This window comes from Musca autumnalis, unplaced genomic scaffold (genome assembly GCF_047663935.1).
Source record: "Musca autumnalis isolate F117 unplaced genomic scaffold, ASM4766393v1 scaffold_4, whole genome shotgun sequence".
Classification (NCBI taxonomy): Eukaryota; Metazoa; Arthropoda; class Insecta; order Diptera; family Muscidae; genus Musca; species Musca autumnalis.
This window is the reverse complement of record NW_027411977.1, coordinates 98762819-98786645: the sequence shown is the minus strand read 5'-3', so window position 1 is coordinate 98786645 and position 23827 is coordinate 98762819.

The following is a 23827-nucleotide window of genomic DNA, read 5'->3' as shown; positions in this document are numbered from 1 at the left end:
AGACGAACAGACGGACGGACATGGCTATATCGATGTAGAATTGCACGCTGATCAATAATATATATAGTTTGTGGGGTCTACAATGATTATTTCGAGTAGTTACAAACGGAATGACAAACTTAATATACCCCCTATCCTATGGTGGAGGGTATAAAAATTGTATTATTCTAATTTATTTATATTATGATTTTATTTTTTTAGGAAAAGTTAAAGGAAAAATGTTTCCATAATGATGATATTCGGTTGCAATCAATTTTTGCTTATATTTATATTATATTAAATCATCAATCGTAGAATTAAATAAAAATAAAGTTATATTGAATATGATAACACTTGAAACGCATATAAACCGCGTAATAATGGAAATGACATTATGCGCATCTAATTTTCCTTTTATTCGATATGCACTTTGTGAAATTCTATTTGGCGACCACGATGTAGCATCAGTTGCATATTAGGGTCGAAAAAACAGTAAAATGTCCATAATTTCCATCAAGTACATTTAATTATTTTATTTTTTATTTTATGCGCATCTGATTTCAGTGATCACCATTGAAAAAAACATCATTCTATGCCGTTTCAGTGCTATCCATCAAGAACCATGGATGTAGCATCTCACTCAATTTTTAGAAAACATTTATTATATCTCCGAATTCCCGATTGTTGTTAAATAAGTGCTTTCGCAAATTTTAATCAAGAGCATCGATATATTTATTTAAACAAAAATGAAACATGTTAAACGCGTTTTAATACGCGATATTTGGGAAACGCACAAAATTGTCTACTCGAGTTTTACATGCAATCTCGAGTTTTACGTGCAACATTGCGTAATCGCGAGTACTACAATCAAATATAAAGCTTTTACTAGGCGTTTACACACAGACAGTATTGGCAAGACAATAGCTAAGTTACAAACCATTTTCACCAATACATTCATATTTTTCTCTACACATATTTAAAAATTTATCAATGTATTTGTGAAAAAGGTTTGTATTTTTGCTATTGTCTTGCCAATACCGGCATTTGTAAACGCAGGGTTAGATAAATAAATTTGTGCGTCCAAAATAGAAACAAAATTCAAAAAAAAATTCATGTAACACCGCGAAATATTCGTCGGAGACCCCCAATGTGGTATACCAATCTTCATATCTCGACGAGATAAAGCGATTTTGAGATGTGTGTCTGTCCGTCCGTCCGTCTGTCCATTATAAATTGTAAACACGCTCCAGGCCGCAATTATGGACCGATCGTCACGAAATTTTGTATGGAGGTCGGGTTCAGATCAGAATAGATCCCTATTCTTATTGGTGATGATCGAGAAATATTAAGCGGGTGAAATGGACCTGAACGGTGTACAAAGAGTCGGAGTATGCCTACGCCCAATAATTTACATTTTGTATCAATTCCAGTCGTTCCAACAATTTGTAAATAATAGCATCGACTGCAATCACATCAAACAGCGAATGGATTCTCTAACACTCAATTATTCTACCTACATTTCTTTCTCTCCCTAAACAATTACAACAACAACATAGGACTGCCCCAAAATATTTCTGCATAAACGAAATTCACTCAACAAACCAATTTAACTGTTTTGAACTTAATAATTAAGTTATGTTTTGCGGTTGATGGTCGTCAACATTAGAATTGTTATTGTTTTGTTTTTTGATCGCCATCAACCTGATCTTTGTGAAATGAAAAATTTTTGTCTTTGAATAAACCTTGAAGTAACAAGTACAGTCTCTCGTCTTTGTTTTTAATTTTGGTAATTTTGGAAAGAGGTCTGCAAAAAAGCTTGCAGGCTGGAACAGGACCAAAAACAAAATTTTTATCCGATTTTGTAGCGGCTCTGTATGTCGCAATTATAGTCCGATCCCCTCGAAGTTTTGAATAATGTAAGATTATATGACAAAGAAGAAGCTTGCAATTTGAGATGGTGATCGGATGATGTTTAGAGGGTTAAATGGACCACAACTTTTGTGTGAAAATTGTGAAAATTTTTAATATACCGGTAATATCTTTATTCCTGGACCACATAAATAATATTTGGAAGGACAACTCTTGCCCTTTCAATTAAAGCCAATTATGTTGATTTATGTGGTCAGATAACAGAGTTACAGCCTAATATATCGAGTGTTTTGCCTGTAATGTAATCAAAAGCATACTAGAGGTCGCAATTATAGATCAATAGTCACGAAATTTTGCACGAGGTAGGGGTTTAGGTCGAAAAAGATGCCTACAATTTTTGATGATGATCTGATATTATTTAGCGGGTGCAATGGACCATTACTTTTGTATGCTAAATAAAAACATTTTATTTTTGGTCCATATTTGAATCCCTGGAGGCCATATACCGGCAAAGTCGCCTATATATGAAAAATTAACTACCGATCTTTCCTCTGATGAAAATTGCAATAATATGTGTGCTTAGTAACGGACCTACTACCTAAGATATAATGAGTTTTGCGAAGAGACCCACATCTTCCTCCCATGCTACAAATTCCCAGTTCTTACAAATTGCGTGGAACCCTATCATATTACCGGTCCAATTGTTCAAAATTTAAAGATGTAGCAGAAATTGCTAAACAACGCCAATTTTCAAATTTAAGAATATTTCTTAAAATGTACTGTATATAATTGTTCCACAAACATCCCAGTAGGGACAAGGGAGCCTTCTTTCATATCAATGAGAGCAACCCGATTAATATCAGCTCAATTATATGGAGACAGCGGAATTTTATGCAACACCTATTTTTGTAAAATTTGCATATGTTTGGCTTCTGATTAAATTCCAATCGAAATATAATATGCGAAATGTATAAATTATGCATATGCAAATATTATTTTTGCATATGGAAAATTTCTGCATTTCACATATTTTCGTATGCTACATATATTTCAATAATATCTTCTAAAATGTTAATGTGTAAATTTTTCTGTTTGAAATTCACTTCAAGTCAAAAAAATAGAGAAATCTGTAACCAGAGCCACAATCTTCAAAATGTCGAAAATGGGGAGCTTTCGTTGTATGGGAGCTATATGAACGCCTAGACCTATACCGACAAATTTCAGATGGAAAGTTTAATACCCCCAATGAAGACTTAATACCAAATTTTAGCCAATTCGGAGGGATATTGAGATCATAACCTTCAAAGTACAGAAAATCAGTAGGTTCTGGTTATGGGAGCTATATGAAGACGTGGACATATGACGACAAATTTCAGGTGGAAAGTTTTTTACCTCCAACGAAGACTGAATACAAAATGTCAGCCATTTCAGTTTGATATTGAGGCCACAACCTTCAAAATACCGGGTATCGGGAGGTACGGTTCTATTGGAGCTATATGAAGACCTGGACCTATACCGATAAATTTCAGGTCGAAAATTGTGATGAACGAATACTTAATACAAACTTTCAGCCAATTTGATGGGATATTAAGGGCACAAAGTCTTGCGTATGGTTTAGCAAATATGTCAAAATATGCAAAAAATTAGGTCCAGACTAAATGTCCGTTCTAAAATTACTTATTGGTGCCACCATGGTACAATTGCTTGCACACCCGCCTTGCAGGCTGAAGGTCGGGCGTTCGATTCCCGGCCATCAAACATCAAATTTCCAACTATGGCAAAATACCCCTCAGTAAAGTTGGCGACATTTTCTGAGTATTTCAACCATGTACAACTGCTCTACAGGTGGTGTTTTAAGACATGCCTTTCGGACTCGGCGATAAACAGTAGGCCACATACTATTGCTGTAATATGAATCGTGGTGCACGCCCTGTCCCTTTTATGATGTTTGTGGAACAATTATTATATTGTTATTTAAACTTAATGTGATAAGGTTGCAGACTCCAAAAATGTATTTCTTATAATGAGCTTATTTTTCCAAAAGAAACTTTGATTTGCTGAAAGCTAACTCGCAGGGTACTGGTGTAGGGTATCGTATGGTCTTCCCTGTCTGACTATAGCCTTTGCTTACTTGTTTTTACATTAATACGACCAACGCTTTTGCTCAAATTATTATTTTAAAAAATCCCTCTGCGAATCTTGCTAAAACAGTTGAGTTTACAGAAATGCGTTCAAAACTTCTGGTATAGTGCAATTGTTCGCGAGTTACTATACCCCATACCTCAGTTTCAGCATACGTATGTTAATTTTCTACAATAAGGCCCATACTCATTTTTGTGGTGTTATTTATCCACATTGTTTTTGTCTTGTCTATGTTTATTTCTAGACCCACATTTTTTTACAGATCAATGAGCTCATTGAGTTTTTCTCCGATTTATATCAAATTTTGGGACTGGGCATATTTTTGGTTTGTGATTGAATTGCAATTGAAACATATGACATAAGCAAAATTATGCAAAATGCATAAATTTTTGAATATGCTAAATTTATGCATTTTACATATTTTCTTATGCAACAAATATTTCAATAATAGGTACAAAAATGTTTGTGTGTTCAATTTTTCTGTTTAAAATTCTCTTCAAACAAGTCAATATAATAGAGAAATGTATAACCACAGCCACAACCTTCAAAATACCGACAATCGGGAGGTATCTTTCTATGGGGGATATATGAAGACTTAATACCAAATTTCAGCCATTTCGCCGGTTATTGAGGCCACAACCTTCAAAATACCGGAAATCGGGAGGTACCCTTCCATGGGGTCTTTATGAAGACGTGGACATATACCGAGAAATGTCAGGTGGAAAGTTGTATACCCCCAAGGAAGATATAATACCCAATTTCCGCCATTTCGAAGGGATATTGAGGCCACGACCTCCAAAATACCAGAAATCCAGAGGTACCGTTCTATGGGGGCTATATGAAGACGAGGACCTATACTGACGAATTTCAGGTGGAAAGTTTTAAACCCCCAACGAAGACTTAATATTGAATTTCAGCCTTTTCGGAGGAATATTGCGGCCACAACTTTCAAAATACTAGGAATCCGGAGGTACCGTTCTATGGGGGCTATATGAAGACGTGGACCTATACCGACAAATTTCAGGTGGAAAGTTTTATACCCCCAACGAAGACTAAATGCCAAATTGCAGTCCTTTCGGTGGGATATTGAGGTCACAACCTTCAAAATGCCGAAAATCGGGTGGTACCGTTCAATGGCGGCAATATGAAGACGTAGACCTATACCTACAAATTTCTGCTGGAAAGTTTTATACCCCACACGAAGACTTAATACCGAATTTCAGCTTTTTCGGAGGGATATTGAAGTCACAACCTTCAAAATAGCAGAAATCCGGAGGTACCGTTCTATGGGGGCTATATGAAGACGTGGACCTATACCGACAAATTTCCGGGTGAAGGTTTTATGCCCCAACGAAGACTAAATGCCAAGTTGCAGTCATTTCGGTGGGATATTGAGGTCACAACCATCAACATACCGAAAATCGGGAGGTACCGTTCTATGGGGGCTATATGAAGACGAGAACCTATACCAACAAATTTCAGGAAAGCGTTATACTCCACACGAGGACTTAATACCGAATTTCAGCCTTTTCGGTGGGATATTGAGGTCACAACCTTCAAAATACCGAAAATCGGGAGATACCGTTCTATGGGGGCTATATGAAGACGTGGACCTATACCGACGCGTACTTTATATGGGCCGTTATGTGGGGGCTAACCAAAACATGGACCTATATAAACCAACTTTGGTAGGAACGTTTTTTGGCCTCTAGATACACAAAATACCAAATTACAACCAATCCGGTGGTAAAATGGGACAAATATCTTAAAAATTCCTCAAAACGACGACGCGTCACGCGTCATTTTGTATGTGTAGTTACAAACGGAATGACAAACTTAATATACCCCCATCCTATGGTGGAGGGTATAAAAAGTACGGAAACGAAGGTTTGATCACTGGAAACAAATTATAACTAATTTGGTCCGCTATTGTAGCTTAAAACGGTGAAATACTTGAAATCGGGCGGTACGGTTATATGGGGGCTATGCCAAAACGTGGACATTAGGGTTATGACTTTTTTACAACCTCATATCCCTGTATCATAGCGTGATGAGTTTTGTCATAAGATTACATAAAATCATAATTATAAGGTGATTCGGTGAAAAAACCTCACGCACAAAATGATTTTAAAATTTGAATTTATCAAAATTATGGACAATTTTTTGAAGTCACTGTAAGCAGATATACAATTGAAAATGGACTTTAGAGTCACATGAGATAATTAAACTGACATAAAATTTATTTCTCACTAATTTTCTTCAATTCTGAGAATCGTAAAAATGTCGTAAACGCTTTTATTTAAATATATAATTTTTAACAAAAAACAAAAAAATTTAAAATTTTTTCAAAGTGGTTTGTGTATGACCTTTTTCAATATTTGAATGAAATAAACATTATTATAGTTATTAGTAGGCTTATATTTATTCATTAGCGCAACAAAAAATAATTTTTGAAAAAAAATTTTTTTTCATTTCATGCATTTTTTCAAAAAATTATATTTTTAAAATCGATTTGTGCGTGAACTTTTTTTATATTTCAATGGAATAAACGATAGCGTAGTGATTATTAGGCAAAAGTTCATTCATCCCTGCTACAGGAAATCATTTTTGAGAAAAAATGTCAAAAAGTCATAACCCTAGTGGACATATCTGGCAATTTTGTAGAAGCTATTGGTTATTGGGAATCTCAAATGTCAAAAGTTCGGTAAAAAATGGAGCTAAAAACTTCAAAATACCTTAAATCGTACTTGACCTGCCTGTGGAGGAAAGACAATCGGGGGCAAAATGTTAGCGTTCTATCTCAATTGTTGCGGACGCTAGAGTAATTACAACAGACGGACGGAAATGGCTAGATAGTCTTAGAATTTTATCCTGATCAAGGTCGCAAATGATTACTTCGATTTGTTACAAGCAGAAAAACAAGCTTAATATACCCTCCATACTATGGTGGATAAAATCCTCAAAGTACCTTAAAACGGGTGGTGCCGTTATATGGGGGCTATAACAAAACGTGGACCCATATAAAACATCTTGGAACTTGACCTGCCTATGGAGGAAAGACACTCGGGTGCACAATTTTAGCGTTCTATCTCAATTGTTGCGGACGCTAGAGTAATTACAACAGACGACGGAAATGGCTAGATCGTCTTAGAATTTTATCCCGATCAAGGTCGTAAATGATTAGTTCGATTTGTTACAAACAGAAAAACAAACTTAATATACACTCCATACTATGGTGGAGGGCATACAATATTGGTACTTTTCATGAAAAAATTCCAAGACTAGGACGAATGAATGAAAAGATCAAGAATTTTCATAATGAGCTGTAGACATTAAATAGAATCAAATCTTGAATTTTTTGTGCGCACCTTATCGTTTAGCATTCCCCGAAGTGTATGCGCCTTGTATTTGTTAGGTCCCTTATATGCAAATGTATACCTGAATTACAGTTGTATGGTTGCCATTGTTGTTTTATTTTGGTGTGAGAAACACAAATTGTGTGTTCATCGTTGTAATTGGATTATGTAGCATATTTTAACATGTTTGTTTTACATAGTCACGTTAATCTTTTGGGATTAGATTTTTATATAGGTATGTATGTGTAAGAATAGTATATGAGAAAACCTCTTTTTTTACACAATTTCATACCATTTGCTAGTATATAAAAACCATTTACATTTCGTCGTATATCCGCATGCCTGGTATTGTTAACCTGGATAAGTATGTAATTTTTGAAGGCCATGGAAAGGCCTTATTTAAATCATATCATATCATGGAGAAAAGTCATATGTGTCATATCCATTCCACACAAACTGTTCAATTAGTGCAATGATATTATTTTTATGAGAAAAGCGGCTGTGTTATTGTACCGTCTATGCTAAATTTAGTTTAAACTGCAACAGGTCAACTTTAAACACAACAACTTTTTTATTATTTAGGTAGTTGTAATCTCTATTGTGTGAAAATTTTAAAGAACACTGGTTACTTAAATATTACCTAAAACAGTAGCAGTATCAGTAGCAACGCGTAGCGCACGAGAGAGATATCGGGAGAAAAGGAGAGAAGAGAAACGTCTTTTCCGCAAGAAAAAGAGAGAAATGTTAAAGCGGGAGTGTGAAAAAATCGAGATGTACAGGAGCCAGAATGAAGTCCGAAAATTCTACCAAAGAGTGAAAAATCAAACAGATGGCTTTGGTACAAGCACATCCTCCTGAGACCAACAAGGTAATCTGGTAACAGATACAGATAGCGTGCTCAGGATATGGAAGGAAAATTTTTTCCAATCTGCTGGTATCCAATAGTAGCGAAGATGATGATACCACAGATCCAATGCCAGAAGATGGTATAGAATGTATACAACCCGGCCAAGATGAGGTAAAAACAGCAATCAACTGGCTGAAGAATAATAAAGCAGCAGGAGCCGATGGCTTTCCAGCCGATCTGTTTAAAACCGGAGGCGACGCGGTGATAAGGTGTGCATCAGCTGGTTAGCACCATCTGACAGGAAGAACGCGTACCCGACGATTGGAACACCTAAAGGTGACACACTGTATTATAGCTGCCATGACACAAAGAATGAGTTTGGCTGCGGATTTGTATTTACTCGGAAATTAAAACATCTAGTCTCCAGTTTCACTCCAGTGAATGAAAGACTTCTTACAGTACGGATAAAAGCAAAATTCTTCAACATTTGCTTTGTCTGCGCTCATACTCCAATCCAAGACAAAGACGAACAGACCAAAAATATATTCTATGAGTAAAGAGTAAAACATCAAACTGATGGCTTTCGTACAGCACATCCTCCTGTAGAGACCAGCAAGCTAATTTGGTAACTGATACGAACTGTTGGAGTCGATGGAGGTTTACCAGCCGAGCTGTTTAAAACCGGAGGCGACGCGATGATAAGGTGTATGCATCATCTGGTTAGCACCATCTGGCAGGAAGAACGCGTACCCGACGATTGGAACATGAGCATCCTGTGTCCCGTTCACAAGAAAGGAGATAATACCGTATGCTCCAACTATAGGGGCATAAGTCTTCTCCCTACGGCCTATAAGATAGTGTCAGGGATATTGTGCGAACGACTAAAGCCCATGGTCAACAAAATAATTGGACCATACCAATGTGGCTTTAGACCTGGCAAGTCCACCATTGATCAGATATTTACCCTGCGGCAAATTCTTGAGAAGACCCAATAGATGCAGATCGACACATGTCACCTTTTTGTCGATAATAAAGCAGCTTCCGACAGTCCCCTCCGATCAAACGCATGCCATGCAATGTCTGAATTTGGTATCCCCGCAAAGCTCATCCGGCTTTGTAAGATGACTTTAACTGACACTAGCTCATCAGTTAAAATTGGAAAGAACCTCTCCGAACAGTTCAGTATCAAAAGAGGTTTCAGACAAGGAGACAGCCTTTCGTGTGACCTATTCAACATTTTGCGGGAAAAGGTAAACTAGATGCAAATTTCAAAAGAAATGTTACAATTTACACCAATAGTAACATGTTACTTGCTTATGCTGATGACATAAACATCATAGGACGATCAGTAAAGGAAGTAACTGATCTGGCGGTAAACGGCGAAAAGACCAAATTGATGATCTCGGACCAACTGTGGAAGTTGGTACCTATAATTTTGAGGTAGTTAAAGACTTCGTCTACCTCGGCACTGCCATAAACACAACAAACAACATCAGTTGTGAAATAAGAAGAAGAATTGTATTGGCCAACAGATGCTACTATGGTTTAAATAAGCAATTTAAAAACAAAGCCATATCTCGTCAAACAAAAATAACACTATACACAACGCTGATACTACCCGTGCTAATGTATGGCTCCGAAGCATGGGTTCTTGCACAAGCAGATAAGGCAGTGCTTGGTGTGTTTGAGAGGAAAATTCTTCGAAAGATCTACGGGCCGATTTGCGTCGACGGTGAATATCGACGTCGTATGAACCACAAGCTATATAAGCTGCACAATCGAGATGCAACTATTGCGTTGGCTAGGCCATATCATAAAAATGAACGATGATGAACCCGCTAAAAAGGCGTATGAATACATGCCACATGGCGGCGCACGCAGAATCGGCCTAAGCTTCGATGGAGTATACAAGTGGATGAAGAAATGAAAATGCGCGGTATTCCAAAAAGGGAAGCGAAAAACAGAGAGAATTGGAGATCTTTTCTTAGTTCGGTCTATGGAATAAATGTTCTGTAATCGGCCGGCTAAGTAAGTAAGTAAATTGCACGAATGTATGATCTTCCTCCTATTATTGATGATAATAACCGTTATTCCATTTAAATACTGAAAAAGGTCCAACACAAACCACCTTTAATCCATAGGATATATGAAATAAAATGCTATATATGTAATAGACCGACGCGGTTTGAAAGAAATTCAGTTAAAGTTTTTGGTAACAGATTTACAAAAAAATTGACCCAAACCAATGGTATTTTCGTCGTCCATGAACCCCAACACGATAGCACAGGGTCATTTATCGACATTTTCCGAAAAATTTGCACGGGCCAATGCTTTTGCGATGTACTAGAGAGTTTCTAATTATTGTCTTGGCTACAATTTTTGTTTTAGTGTTGGATCGAAAATGTCAATGATTTGGCAGTTATATGCCATAATATCCAAAAAACTTGGATAAAAAGCGTCAAGTCAAAATCGGGAGGCTCGATATTCACCGTAAACACATGCTCTACACCTTTTTCAGATGTAATTCGAAACATTTTTGTTGTAATTCGTAACATTTCCTTTGTAATTCGAGAAGTCCTTATGTAATTCGAATTACTTCATTTGTAATTCGAATTATTCCATTTGTTATTCGAATTGTTCTATTTGTAATTCGAATTATTCCATTTGTATTTCGAATTATTCTACTTGTAACTCGAATTTTTCTATTTGTAATTCGAATTATTCCATTTGATGGTGGTGTTGAGCTTGGCTTTGAGCTTTATGATCGAAGATATTTGCAAGTGTAAAATTAATGCCGAAGATACGAACACACACAACCCCCAAATCATGTGACCTGGTTTCGCTGTTGGTTTAGGCAGCTCTTATCGTCATATCGGCTGTGGAGTGGCTTCTCTGCCAATGCTTCGAAACTCACACTTATACTGAAGTTATTGTAATACTGTAACTGCAATATTGTAATTAAGAGACTACGCTTTGCCATCGAGCTTTAATTCTTCAAATGCAATGTATTGTTTGCAGTAATGAGCTTTTTCGTATTCAATATGCATGGGCATCCATGACAAACGCTTTTTAGCGCAGGATTCGAAATTTATTAGTTTTGGCTGTGAACGCTAACACGTCATGATAACATTTTTCATATGTTTTCGATGACGCCTGGCTCAAGCTGATTTATTTAGTTTTGAAATATTGTGGATCGTCGACCGTTTTTTGCATATTAGAAAATCTCTTATTCGGTCTGAAAGTCTTGTTAAAATCTTCAAAACACACTGTGCGCCTGAACCAACATTAAATGAAAGGTGCTTACTCCTGGTAAGTTTTAGCGGATTCTGAAATTACAATGTTCATAGATGAAAAAAATCAAAAAACATAAATAATAAACATAAAATCGCTGAAGAGGTTTTTAAATAAATCGCGATCTAAATTCACATTTGTAGGTTTTTTAGGTTTTCACGATTTTGCTTGGAAACCGCAAGGTTAGGTAAGAAAACATTTTTACTAAAAAATTGCCTATACGTTGGCATATAGCCCCTATATCGCGGTACCACCCGATTTTCCACGTTTAGGTATAGCCCCCATTTAACGGTACCAACCCATTTCATGTACAGTTGAACCTCTTTTATCCGGCTCGCTCAGGACCGAGGTGAGCAGGGATAATCTAACACCACGGTTAACAGAGGTTTTTTAAATATAATTAATTTTGATGTTTTTATTGATTTTTATCAATATTTTACAGGGTTTTTAAGATTTAACCTAAAAATGCATTTTTAAAATATCTCTTAAGTCTTAAAGTAATTATGTAATGTTGTTTGTTTTTGTGTGTGTATTCTTTTTTTTTTTTTTTGAGTAGATTAGTGTGTACTCGATGGACCTGCATTACATCTGGCTCGAAAAATTCTGGAATATTATTGTTTTCAAGAAATTGCAATAGAACACTGCATCCTTCTATTGCTTGAGCTAATGAGGGCGTTTCTGGTTATATTGGATTGTCTTCGTCTGATTCTTCGAAATCATCATTTGTATTATGTCGGCAACAGAAACAATGGCACAGGATGCGATATCATCATCGCATTCCATCCACTTTGAGAGGTCATCAATTGAACATCCAGGCGGTATTACAATGTTCGATTGTATAACAGCATTGCAATTCTCATTTTCGTCATCTTGGGATAGTAGGTTGTTCCAAACATAACGAAGAAATTGTGGTGTTACATTGTCCCAAGATATAGCAGCTGCCACAAAGCTGTCTTTATGACATAGTAAAATCATGTCTGCCACCAGCAGCCAAAAGTTTTTGAACAATTAATTTACGATAATTGCACTTGAAGCTTCGTATTGTCCCTTGATCCATAGGCTGAATTAAACATGTGCAATTTGGTGGAAGAAATTCCACTGTTACGTTTTCAGATGTCGGAACATGTTCATAAGGACGTGCTGGACAATTATCTAGAAGCAAAAACACTTTGTACTTCTTATCAAAGCCAATGAGTTGTAGATGATCTCTTAATTCTGGCACGAAGTTATTTTTGAACCACTCGAGAAAAAGGTCTTGTGTTACCCAGGCTCTCTTATTAGATTTATAAATTACTGGAAGGTTGCAAAAATTTTTTAATGCTCTTGGATTTGCGTTTTTTCCTATAACCATCAATTTGCATTTGTGTGTCCCGGCTGCATTTGCACAACGCAAGACTGTTATTCTCTCCTTGGATGTCTTGTACCCTTCGATGCATAATTCTTTACCAGTAACTAGCGAAGTCTGTGGCAAACACTTCCAAAATAGGCTTATTTCGTCGGCGTTATAAATTTGTTCCGCTGACAGATTTTCAGTCTCAATATATTCGCGTAAGTCTTCTACAAACAGAGTGGCTGATTCATAATCAGCACATTCTTTTCGCCTATTGCTTTCAGCCTGCGAATTCCATGTCGTTTTTTAACTTTTCTAGCCAACCAAAGAGGTTCAACTGTATTTTCAAATTTTCTCTACATTTTCGCTTTAAATTGACGGTAATTTTGGCATTTATGGTTCTCTGTGGTTTAAAACTTCTACATCAACAATTGTGGTGGACCTATATCACCTTTTGATATAGTCGGTATTTGGGTATTTTTAAGGTTTTAGCCTCATTAACTTACCGAAATGGATGGAAGTTGGTATTTATTATTCGGTTGGACTTCAAAAACTATCTCCAGGAATTTGTTAGTGCAGATCAACATTTTGATATAGCTCCCATTGAACGACTCGCATACTTTATTTAATCTCCATTGAAGGTTTAAATATAGCTCCTGAAGATCGACTCTTCTCGATTTTCTGCATTTATTAAATTTTAGTAATATAATCCAAACGAAATGGCTGTATGCTTGATCTAATAATATGGTGAAGGGTATAAAAAGTTCGCCACGGTCGAACATAACACCTTGCCCACTTGTATTTCCAAAGTTTCCATTGATTTGCCAAATAAACATGGGCGGACTTGATTACAAGGCCTTGGTAGATGTTTTACTGCTTATAAATAAAAGGGGTACATCATAGCATATACGTAAATATATACATATGTATGTACGGAAGAACACTTTTAAAAAGTATTCTATTTGCTGATTGTAGCTTTGTTTTTGATGCTGTTAATTCGCATTCATTTCCCCTTGAACCAACACAGACAAATATGCAAATGTAAGCCCACTTTCCACTAGAGATTGTGTCCGCGTGTAGAGAGAGTTTTTAAATTACTAGCGTGTTTTGTAGCTTATGTTTTAATTTCCCCCTCATTTACCGTGTTAGTGTGTGTGTATTCTACGCATATAAAAAATATAAATATATCTCTGTACATTAGGGCTATGATTTTTCATAAATATCAAAAAAAGAGGTACAAGTAATAGGTTATGTACAAATATACATATGTATATTGGAAAATGTGGTACGCTTTCTTAACACCATAAAATACTTGAGCGCTGAATGGGCTCACATTATTTTTGCATGAATTTATTTGTTTTAATATTTTCTTATAAGTAAAAAATTTTTTTGAAAATTTTTCCTATTAGGGCGAAGATCATTTAAATACTTATTATACCATACACCACAATCTAGATATACCCTTATAAGATTATTCTTTGAAAAATTCATATAATACTGCGAAAATTTCGTCGTAGACCCATGTTGTATACCAAAATTCATATCTCGACGAGATAAAGCGATTTTGAGAAGTGTCTGCGTCCGTCTGTTCATCCATTAAAATTGTACGCACACTACAGGCCGCAATTGTGGACCAATCCCCACGATATTCTGTATGGAGGTCGGGTTCAGACCAGAATAGACCCTATAGTTTTTGATCGTGCAAATTTTAGCGGGTGAAATGAACCAAAAACAAATATTTTATACAATTTTATAGAGGCTCTGTAGGTCGCAATGACAGTCTGATCGAAGAGAAATTTTATGCTAGGTTGAGATTTACGACAGAGAAGTAGCTTACAAGTTGACATGATGATCAGATAACATTTAGCGGTTTTAATTGACCACAATTTTGTGTGAAAATTTGTAAAGTTTTTAGTGAAATGACTATATCTTTATTCCTGGACACTATGTTAAACCAATGTAAGTTATATCGAACATTGGTGGCGTCGTTTTTTTATTGGGATTGCTAATACAATTTTGTTTTTTTCAAAATAGTCTGGCTTAACAAAAACAATGGGATTATGCCAGACTATTTTGAAAAAAAAAAATGTAAGTTATATTTAGAAGAGGAACGTTTGACCTTTTCATTGAGGCTAATTATGTTGATATACGTGGTCAAATAACAGAGTTACAGCCAAGTATATGCAGGGATCTCTCAGTTTTAATTGCGGCTAGTGTCACCTTAATAACACTAAAGGTCGCAGTTATAGTTCAATGATGACAAATGTTTGCACTAGGTAACAGTTTTGGTCATGGATAGTGCCAATAATTGTTGATAATGATCGGATAGTATTTAGCGTGTAAAATTGACCATAGCTTTTATGTGGAAAAATATCCAAATTTAATTTTTAACCAGCAATTAAAATTCTAAGGCATATTCGGACAACTTACGAAAACTAAAGTTGAAAACCAACTTTTGACCTCTCGCTTGGTGCAAATTATATCAATGCAGCAGGAATTACTGTCTAACATCATGGTGCGCCTGAACCAACTTTATATGGAAAGTGCTTACACCAGGGAAGTTTTCTCAGATTCTGAATCTACAATGTTCATAGACAAGAAAAATAAAAAAACCAAAAACTTGGACGCGGTTAAATTTCACATTTTTAGTTTTTTTTTAGGATTCACGACTTTACTTGGAAACCGGAAGTCCTATTGAAATGCGTTTAAAGCAAATGTTGTAGCTGTGAAAATTCTCTACACGATTGACCTTTATGATACAGTTGAACCTCGATTATCCGTGAATCGATTATCCGGGAACTTCCATTATCCGTGATAGAAAAGAAATGTTGGACTTTTTTCCATTTCTTCTATTTTTCGTTATAAACATCATTACCCGGGAGTAAAAACACACTTTTCAATTCATTTGATTAAGCAAACAAAGGGTATACAAACGAAAACTGGAAATTCTTCCGTATTACACAATTTGTGTATTTATGGTATCACAAAAACATGGGACAAAGTCAATTCAGATCAATCTGGTGATGATGATATTATGTATCCTTCTAAAATTTGGTGGATTACAGTAACAAATTTAATAAAAACTGCAGATTTTCATATTGTTGTACAATATTATGCCATTTTTACTTAAAAATATGTTCAAAAACTGCATAAAAGCATTGCCTCCATTACCGGGAAAATCGATTATGCGTAATGCCTCCGCTCCCGACCATCACGAATAATCGAGGTCCGACTGTATTTTCATAGCTTTTACAATTTTTGAAAAATAGAGGTTCAAATTGGGGAAATGCACTGATTGCATCTCCTCCTTATAAAACAATATCACGTACTTTGCGCCCTAATTAATTTTAAATGATAACCGCTTGCAGCTAAGAAGTTTTTGCGGATTCTGAAACTACAATGTTCAAAGATGAGAAAAAAAAAACAAAAAATCGACGGAGTGCTATTTAAATTAATCATGATCACAGTTCACATTTATAGGTTTTCACGATTTTGCTTGGAAACCGCAAGTTCTAAGCATCTTCCATTTAAAATTGGTTCAGACGCACTGCGACATATAAGTGTGTTTTCATTTATAGTTTTGGTTTCTTTATAAAGAACTACGTTTACCGGCCATGCTACAAGATTTCACAACCATGATAGAAAGGTAATTGAAATCATGATATTGAAATTTAAATTTTTTAATTGATGCAATATACGGGTTTTTAAAGTTTTTTTTGTTACCAAATTTCGAAATTTGTTGGTATTTTTTCTTTTCTTAACCCATATCGTCCCGAGATAAAGTTTTTAGATTCACTTTGGCAGTTTTGTTGAGATGTGTATTTTACTTGCTATTTGTTGTAGTCAAGCTTAATCTCATATTTTGTTGTTTTCAAATTTAAAAAACAACAAGTTTAAAGTGGGATGTAGTTAAAATTGATTACTTTTGGGGATGGCAGAGAATACTAGTTTCGTCCAACGCCACTTGGACTCATCAGTTCTCTTAGTTCTTTGTATTGAAACAAAGAACCCTTCCCCAATTTTATGACGACTCGAGCTCAAGAATAAGTGTGACTGATGAATTCGTTTCAATGAGAATTCAACCGAAAACACCTAAATAACTCTCGTAGCCGCATATGTAAACCAAATTAACTACTCCCACTGTCATGTGTCTCCACATTGCAGAGAATGCACATACATAACTATTTTGATAGTTGTCGAAAAATAAAACAACCAATCGTCCACGGTGCTCTGTATCTATTTTTAGATTCACTTTGGCAAAACTGCCAAAGTTTTTAGGTGTTTTCGGTTGAATTCGCATTGAAACGAATTCATCAGTCACACTTATTCTTGAGCTCGAGTCGTCATAAAATTGGGGAAGGGTTCTTTGTTTCAATACAAAGAACTAAGAGAACTGATGAGTCCAAGTGGCGTTGGACGAAACTAGTATTCTCTGCCATCCCCAAAAGTAATCAATTTTAACTACATCCCACTTTAAACTTGTTGTTTTTTAAATTTGAAAACAACAAATATGAGATTAAGCTTGACTACAACAAATAGCAAGATAAAGTTTTTATTTATTTTTAAGAAAAACATACTTTTTTAGTGGAATTAGGACACATTATGCCAAAAGTCTGCTTAAAAATCCGATGTTTCGTTTTTCCGGAGAATTGTGTTCGAAATTTCGAACACTGGCCCTTACCCCATATGAATAGAAGTAAAAAAAATGATTTAATTGCTGTTTTATTCATTTATTTTCAGTTTGTGTATGAAAAAATGGTTGAAGATTGGTACTGTGACTTCTTTGGGCCTACAAAACTTTTAAACGGAATGTGTATGTACTGGTCCACGTTTTTGATTACCACTATATAAAGTTACCTCCCAATTTTTCGGGTTTTTTTTCAGTGATTTAGGTGCATTTATCATATAGAATGACTGTAATTTAATACATATTTAGTCTCTTTGGGGACTACTAAATTTTCCACAGGAAATTTATCAAGGGACTTAATAAATATATATCAAAAATTTTTTAAAATTTAACCTTTTTCATCCATAAATATTATTTGAAAAAAGTTATTTTACTGTTCGAAGAATCGAACACCAGACCACTCAATGGATTAATACAAATTTGTATTTAATAATTTTTTGAAGAGATATACATATCAGGAAAAATGTCTAAAATTGTCTTTTCCATTTCAAAAAAATCAAAAAAAAAAAAAAAAATGTTGATACTACATCAATGATTTTTGGTACACAGATTAAGAAAAAAATCTGTATTCCAAATCTGTTTTCGTTACTAACTTTGATCGTTGCGCGCAAAAGATATGGCCGTTTTAATTATGATAATTAGAAAAATTCTAAAAAAATCGCGGCTTAATATAGTTAGATGTTGTATCCTATTATCGTTAACTGAATTCGTAACCTTTGCAATGATGCAAAAAATAATAGCAAAGTCTCAATGGATTCGCGAATAATCAAATTTGTTAAATAATTTCACGTATTTACAACATATTTTTGAAACAATAGCGCTCATACTTACGAAATATATATAAAAAAAATTTATAACAGCATCCAGACATTTTGAGGAATAAAATGAAACCTAAGTTGTGAAGGTTGGAGCTATAGTATTCATGTTATTTGCAAAAATACGAAGAAAATATTAGGAAAAAATTAAAATCATATTATTCTAATTTTATTTTTTTATGGTTTTATAGGAAAAGTTGGAGAAAAAAATGTTTGAGTTCTTCAGCATTTTCGTGAAAATATCACGCAATAATGATAATATTCCGTTGTAACAAATTTTTCGCTTATAGTTTTCCTATTGGATAATATTATTAGAACCTTATATTAAATCACAAGGAATTCCAATTGTGGCATAACGTTAAAATAATGTTATATTGAATATTATAACATTTGAGACGCATATAAACCGCGTAATTATGAAAATGACATGATGCGCATCCGATTTTCCAACACAGCGAATCAATCCCTCTTATTTGATGTACAGTTTGTCAAATTCATTTGGCGGCCACGATGTAGCATCCGCTGCATATTAGGGTGCAAAATACTGTAAAATGGTCATAATTTCCGCGAAGTTTCAATTACATTTTATGCGCATCCGATTTCAATAATCACCATTAAAAAATACATCATTCTATGCTGTTTCAATGGGATCCATCAAGAACCGTGGATGTAGCATCGCACTCAATTTTTAGAAAAAATCTATTATATCTCTGGATTTACGAGAGTTTTTAAATATCTGTTTTCGCACAGTTTAAACACGCGTATCGATCTATTTATTTAAGTAGAACTGACGAATCCAAAACGCTTTTTAATATGCGATATTTTCAAATAATTTTTTGCAAATTTTCGAAATTTGAGGGGTATCATATCCGCCGATCTAGTGGGTGGATTTTACGCGTCGTGGCTTGTTAGATTCAGAAACGTAAAAAAACTAAAATTTACGCGGAATTCCACGGAAATCGAATGACGTTTGTAAATTTTTAAACCAAAAAATAGGTTTTTGAGAAAAATTTACGCACAAAAATTTCGTGTTTGGGCGCAGATTACTATGATCCTCTGAGGGCTACACCCTTATGTTATACATTAAAAAAATGCGAAATCGCGAGTACTACAATCAAATAGTAAGCTTTTAGGGAAATCGATTAGAGCAAAAATTCAAAAAACCCCATTTTTCAGGTTTCAAAATGTCAGCATCCGTTTGAGGTAGATACAGTGGATATATTAAAAAATCATACATTAGAAAACTTCAACTCTGAAGTGTACTCTTTAACTTCTCCTTTGAGCATTAAGCTCTTACATTGTGTTGTAAAACCACTAATTGGAAAATAACATAATGAAACTCGTTTAATTCAACGATTTTTTTCCGATTTTTTTACATTAGTACGACCACAGCTTCCGCTCAAATTATTATTTTAAGAACCCCTCGGTGAATCGGGCTAAAAGAGTTTATTTTACCGAAAAGTAAAACTGATCGCGATACCCATACCTCAGTTTCAACATAAGTTAATTTTTCTACAAAAAGCTTGATATATGTATATGTAGCCGAAATGGTCCATCTGTTCATTACGAAATAATGAAAATAATATTTTAACAACAATTATATTTATATAACAATATTTTCAATTATACATACATATATTCCCACAACATCCCCGAAGAAACAAAGAGAGACTTCGCAATCATATAAATAAATTCCGCGGAAAACTAGTGCCCAGGGGATATTATGTAGGGTATCCCATGGTCGGCCCCCGTCCGTCGTTTACTTGATTTTTTTTAGCCCTAGTGAACACTGTACAGGCTTCACAGCTAACTTGTTAAAATAATTGAGTTGTATGTGATAAATATTGTGCACGTATTTTAACATAATTAGTTGATGTATGAATGTGGAATATAACAACAAAAAAACTTTTGAAAAATCTACTTTAATGAGTTTACACAACAGCAACAAGTGCATAGACGTGAATCAATTTCCACAGAGAGATTAACAGTAATGTGTTTTTGATAAAAACGTTCGCATTGGGGCGCCAATAGTCATACAAATCCCAGTCGTCATTATTGCTTGGGACCTTCCTGTCTCCCGCCACAAGTACGGCATTTTAAAACGCGCCACAAGTCAATGACTTTTAGAATATGGGGCTTGGTTTTCGTTGCAAGACGAGTATGAGTTTGACATATTAATTATTTTAACTAGGGGCATAATTAAGATTTTTTACATTCCCACAAGGTAGGTGGAGTTTTTCTTCCTTTAAATTTCAAATTCATTGAATTTAATGTAAAATGCGAAATGTATGTGCAATATATAGGAGTTTCCCAGTGAGATCTCCATTATGATAAGGTATTCTAGGTAGGAATAATTCGACGTCTTATTTGGGCAACTTAAGTGTAGTTTTTAAGAGCTTTTCTTAGCAAAAATCAATTTGTGTTTATTACGTAATTAGCACCATAACCACAAAAAAAGTATAATGCATGTTAGTTTTATTTGATTGACAATTTTAATAGCTTCTAAAATGTGTATAAAAATGTCTTCAATCTGGCGGTAACTTTATATGTGAATTTTATTAAAGTCTTGATGTTCACGTAGTAAACAGACATAGTTTATAATAAAGATAGTGAATGTCTTGGTGAGGGTTGGGTGTCTAGAGTAAAGAGATAATTTTGTTAAATAGGGACCTACTTTTAATACAGTCCACATGAAAAGGGTAAACATGTGGTAAGCAGACTGACTCCTTATCGATGGAGATCCCGTGAGGCGGCACAATGCCGATCTGCTACGTATTCATAAATTTCTTCACAACTCGCTTCGTTCTTCTCTGTGTCGATTTGCTGGATAACCAGTCCATCAGATCAAGAAAATTTTCTACTTCTCCCTCAATTCCTGCCGCTGTCTAAATTTGACGAAGCATGGTGAATGGTCCTTCCCCTACGGACAATATCCCCACTTGGATATTAAGACCTCACCAGTCAGCTGACCCAATTTCCTCCCAGTGAGGCAAATTATCAGCTTCACAGCTCCTTTTGGATTCGGCCACTGATCCGGCTCGAAGGACCAATGTAAACAAGGATTCAATTTTCAACGAAAAGACTCAACGCCTTCTCTCCACGAAGGCTTATGAAGTACTCTTACTGCTTCTCCTAACTGATCCAATTTCCTCGCCTTTGAGAAAATTATCAGCTTCACAGCTCCTTTTAGATTCGGCCACTGATCCGGCTCGAAGGACCAATGTAAACAAAGATCCAATTTTCAACGAAAAGACTCAACGCTTTCTCTCAGCGAATGCTTATGAGGCACACTTACTGCTTCTTCTAACTGATACAATTTCCTCACCTTTGAGGAAATTATCAGCTTCCTAGCTCCTTTTGGATTCGGCCACTGATCCGGCTCGAAGGACCAATGTAAACAAGGATCCAATTTTCAACGAAAAGACTCAACGCCTTCTCTCAGCGAATGCTTATGAGACACTCTTACTGCTTGTCCTAACTGATCCAAATTTCCTCACTTTTGCGGAAATTATCAGCTTCCCAGCTCCTTTTTGGTTCGGCCACTGATCCGGCTCGAAGGGACCAATGTAAACAAGGATTCAATTTTCAACGAAAAGACTCAAGATTTTCTCTCAGCGAATGCTTTTGAGGCACTCTTACTGCTTCTCCTAATTGATCAAATATCCTCACCTTTGAGAAAATTATCAGCTTCCCAGCTCCTTTTGGATTCGGCCACTGATCCGGCTCGAAGGACCAATGTAAACAAGGATCCAATTTTCAACGAAAAGACTCAACGCCTTCTCTCAGCGAATGCTTATGAGACACTCTTACTGCTTGTCCTAACTGATCCAAATTTCCTCACTTTTGCGGAAATTATCAGCTTCCCAGCTCCTTTTGGGTTCGGCCACTGATCTGGCTCGAAGGACCAATGTAAACAAGGATCTAGTAACGTGGGAAGAAAACACTTCTTTCCTTTTTGAGTGCTATACATGCACTAATACGTTAAACGTAAAAATATTCTACTAAATACAAAATAACTAAATACAAAAATATGATTTAACCTACCCTGTCGGACTTTTATTAACCGGTTGATAAAATGATTGATAATAGATCGATAATTTTTAAACTGACTAAAAACTGGCTGAAAAGTTATCTAGAGATGAACCACTTTGAACAGAAAAAAATTTCGGCAATTGTCCATGTCTAGATAACTTTTCGACCAATATAAATTTAGTCGAAAAGTTATCTAGAGATTAACCACTCTGAAAACAGAAACATGTACCTTCTGTAAAGTTAACTATAGTTAACTGGCAAACCGACAAACAGTGCGTTTGTTATATATATATATATATATATATATATATATATATATATATATATAAAGACATCGATTTCATCCACTTTAGATAATTTGGAAGTGCTATAGCAACATTAACGGACGAATTTCTATTTAAGTACTGATCAAGTTCAAACATGGATGGGCCGCATCGGTTAGGTATAGCTTTCACATAACATCAATAGTTCCTATCCGGATTATCTAGAATTTGGCACTTCTACATTCCACATTTTGTACCAAAAATTGTTGACATATAATGGTACCTATTGATTTATTATATTTTTAACATACTCATTTGGATTTCGTATAATTTTGCATTTGAATTTCTCTTTCGAGGCATAGCGATCGTATATAAAATACCTAAAATTGGGAGGTACCGTTATATAGGGGATATACCAATGACATTTGGAATGCAATGACATTATCATTAGAACTAGAGTTTTAATAACATTGGTTGTGATTTCGAGTCTCCGACAACATCAACCCTATTGTAAATAATTAATCTTATATATTTATAAAAATGTGTATAAAAAAAAAACACAGACTTCATCTCTATTGGATCGACGGAATGGGTTCAAATGCTGATGAAAAGATCGGATCTTTCGCAACTTCCATTGCATTGGTTCAAATGCTGATGAAAAGATCGGATCTATCACGACACAAAGGGCGGGCCGACTATGTGATACCCTACACCACTGTGAATTTGTAAAATATACCTAGCAAAATTTGAAGGAAGGGGTTCCATGCGATGACGTGATTTCATGGCATCTTTTGCATTGGTTCAAACGAAGTCGTGAAATATCCGATCTTTTCATTAGCATTTGAACCAATGCAAAAGATACCATGAAATCACGTCATCGCATGGAACCCCTTCCTTCAAATTTTGCTAGGTATATTTTACAAATTCACAGTGGTGTAGGGTATCACATAGTCGGCCCCGCCAGACTCGGATACTTTCCTTACTGGAGTTTTTTTATATGATATTAAATATTTGTAGCCTATGTTAATTCCATTCCGACTAAAAGTACACGCGTACTATAATGATGAATTCTACTGACTTCGAAATCTCTCCCTAAATTAATAAATCAAAATTTCAATATTTTATTTATTTTATGAAATACCAATGATACATATATATAGGCCGAAAATATATATGGGATCTATATCCAAATGTGAGCCGATTTCGTCACACATTA